This window comes from Petaurus breviceps, unplaced genomic scaffold (assembly GCF_028583685.1).
Source record: "Petaurus breviceps papuanus isolate PSGF00001 unplaced genomic scaffold, PetGlider_PUasm1.0 189, whole genome shotgun sequence".
NCBI classification, from domain to species: domain Eukaryota; kingdom Metazoa; phylum Chordata; class Mammalia; order Diprotodontia; family Petauridae; genus Petaurus; species Petaurus breviceps.
In genome coordinates this window covers 20,711,044-20,714,436 of record NW_027185809.1, presented here as the reverse complement: position 1 = coordinate 20,714,436, position 3,393 = coordinate 20,711,044, and the positions used below count along the sequence as shown (strand labels likewise).

Sequence of the window (3,393 nt, the reverse complement as noted above, 5' to 3'; positions counted from 1 at the left end):
ACCCCCTCCACCTCCAAGGGGAAACAAAACATAATTGTTCAGATTGCAGCAGTTGAAGGAAGATAATTTAAATTCCTGTTGAATCCCAGAACACATCCTCTTCCCTTTAGCTCAAGGAAATAAATGAAATTTGTAGGAAGTTTAGGCCTTGGTTGAACCCACCACTTTCAAGCAAGACACTGGGCTGAAGCAGTAACAGGCAAAACAACAATGACCACCTGGGACGTGGAAAGGTGGTCCAAGAAGACAAAAATGGGATTCCCCCATCCAGAGGAGAAAGACCAGGTGTGTGAGAAGACAGTCGGGTGGGGGGTGAGGACTCCCCTGTCAGCACTTTGATATGGGATTAGGGGTTGAGTAGAAAAGTAGGATGGGGGTAGAGGGTCAGGCTCAAGGTAGGGTTCTCCTGTGGCCACTATCTTGGAATGCCTCTCTAGGGCCATAGGTTCAGTCCTTCCACTCCTTTTGAATGGTGACATTCTACTCCCAGGAGAGATGATTTGGCTTGTCATCATCTGTGAAGCATGACTTGATGTTATAAATTCCATGAGCCAGAATGCCCCTAGGAACCTCCTCCATAAGTGTCAGGAACTCATTCTTCTGCTCGAGACCCATAGCTCCCCACCATGTAGTCAGTTTTGTCAATCTTGACATGTTTTCTGTAATTGTGCTGGCTGCACTTCATGCCTGATGCAATCTCAGTTTTCACCTGGAAGGAGACTTTTATCTGGTTCTCCACACACTCCTTCTACTTGAAGAACTGCTTTTTGGAGATCTCTAGGTCACCAGTCAGATCTAACTCCAAGGGACCAGGCACAGTGTTGCACACCAAGGCCAAGAATGTCACAATGACATTAGGAGAATTGGGAATAGGAGATACAATCACACTGCCCAACGGGGCCTCTTCTTACTTCCAAAGCTTCTCATCATCCTTGTCCTGCTCCTGGCTCTCCTGGATGCTCTTCTATACTGGGGTATTATATTTGTCAGACTGTGCATTCTCCTCATTCTAGGCTGCAATGTGAGCCAGCAGATCTGCGTTAGGTTCTTTTTCTGCCATGCTGATCACCTGACTGGACTTTAAAAATGACGGGATTCCTTGCATCCTCTGCCGCTTGCACTCCCTCCCATGCTATATGAGAATTATGTTTAACAAGATTTTATGTGTATAATACAAAACATATTCCTTGCCTTCTCAAGGGATGAGGAAGGGATGGGAGGATGGGAGAGAATCTGGAATGGAAAATTTTAAAAAAAGTTAATTTTTTTTTAACAAATGCAATTGTGTAAACATTTATTATTTTTATTTTATTTTTTGTGGTTATTTTTTTAAATTAAATTTTATGTTTACTTTTAGTTTACACCATTCATTTGCACAAGATTTTGAGGGACAAATTTTCTCCTCATTTTTCCCTTATCCAACACCACAACACAGTGATTCCACTGTATACCCCTTCCCCCAATCTGCTCTCTCCTATATCTTCCCCCCCTGCCCCCTCCAACTTCCCAGTAGGGCAAGATGGAACTCTATACCCCAGTGCCTATATATCTTATTTCCCAGTTGCATGGAAAAAACAATTATATATACATATATATGTTTAAACATTTGATTTTAAAACTTCGAATTCCTGATTCTTTCCCTTCCTCCCTCATCACCCACCCTTACAGGGAAGAGGCAATATAATACAGGTAGTACACATGTAGCTATGCAAAACATTTCCATAGTGGAGTATAGTGAAAGACTAATTATATTTTCCTCCGACCAATCCCACCCCCCACTTGTAGTATTCTCTACTTTGATCCTGGCCCTTTTCAAAAGTGAGTGCTTCCAACTTCCCTCTCCCTAGCCTGCCCTCTATTACATCATACCCCCTCTCATCCCCTTCCCCCTTACTCTCCTGCAGGGTGCGATACCTTATTTAGTGTGTATGTCCTTCCCTCCCTCCCATATCTATTTTCCAGGTCAGTGGTTTTTCCAATGAGTTATTACACATTGCCTTCTATTTTTTTCATTTGTTTGGAACTGTTTAATAGTATCTCGATTTCTCATAAAGTCACTACATTCCATTGGCTCCAATCTAATTCTGAAGGAATGATTCTCTTCAATGAGCTTTTGTTATTCTTTTTTCCATCTGGCAAATATGGCTTTTTAAGGCATTCTTTTCCTCATTTCCTTTTTGACCCTCTTTTGCCATTTGAGTTAGTCTATTTTTTAAGGTGTATTTTCTTCAATCAGGTTGTTGACTCTCATTTCATAATTTTCTTGCATCGTTCTCATTTCTATTCCCAATTTTGCCTCCACTTCTCTTATTTGGTTTCCCAAATTCTTTTTAAGATTCTGTATGGTGTGTAACCAGCTCATATTTTTCTTGGAAGCTTTTGGTACAGGAGTTATGACTTAGCTGTCTCCATCCTGTTCCATGCTTTGATCCTTATTATCCCCAAAATAGGAGTCTAATATCAGATAGCTCTACTTGCTTTGCTTCCTTTGTTTTTCATGTCACCACACAATTACTTAACTTTTGAGCTGTGTGCCACAGTAAAAGTCTGCTAACAGAAAGGGGAGCTTTGTTCCAATCACTGGGGTTTTCACAGCTGCTGGAGTTGGGTGCCCTCTCTGAAGGCTCCAGAAGATCTGGAAAACTGGTCATGCACCCAAGGACCTCTACCCTAGACCGCAATCCAGATCCAAGCAGATAGAAGCAAGAGTGATTACCCCTCAGACTGGTGGCTTGGTCCCCCTACAATCTGCAGGCCAGGAGCTCTGAAGCTGCCCCATTGTGATGGCTGCATGGTCGGCTCACATCAGATGCTGTTCCCTCCAGGGGGTAAAGGCCTGACCGCACTCCCAAACTCTAGGATCCCAAAGACCACACTGAACTGACCTGTCACTTTGTCCTGAGCATGTATGGGTTGATAATTCTGGAAACTGCCACAGCTGCTGGTGATCTGAATTCCCTTGGGGAATTCGCTGTGTTACCCTAGGGCCAAAATCTCAGATTCCCTTGGGGTTGGGCTCCCAAACGCTGTGCTGGCCCCTTCCTGCCATATTGCTGGGCTGTCTTCAGTGGGAAATTATTTTCTCTCTGTAGTTTTGTCGCTTTTCTAACTCCAAAATTTGTTTGGAGTCATTTTTCACATGATTTGGAGGATGTGGGAGGGGAAGCCAAGCAGAAGTCGTGTTTCCACTCCTCCATCTTGACTCTTCCCCCCTTAAGTACTTTTAAAAAATTGATCCCATGTTGGGGCACAGAAATATTTACAAATAAATATAAAAAAAACTATAAAGAATAGACACAACCTTTTCACACCATGAAGGAATAAAAATAATAATCATTTCAGGAAACACAAACACTAACTAAAGACCCAAATGGAGATAATAAAGGAAATCCT

At 42.5% G+C, this 3,393-nt stretch overlaps 1 pseudogene; it reads right to left on the bottom strand.

Annotated features, from left to right (window-relative positions):
• Window positions 1–447: 447 nt before the first annotated feature.
• LOC138164028 (rho GDP-dissociation inhibitor 1 pseudogene) lies at window positions 448–1,069 on the bottom strand (annotated as a pseudogene).
• Window positions 1,070–3,393: the final 2,324 nt, after the last annotated feature.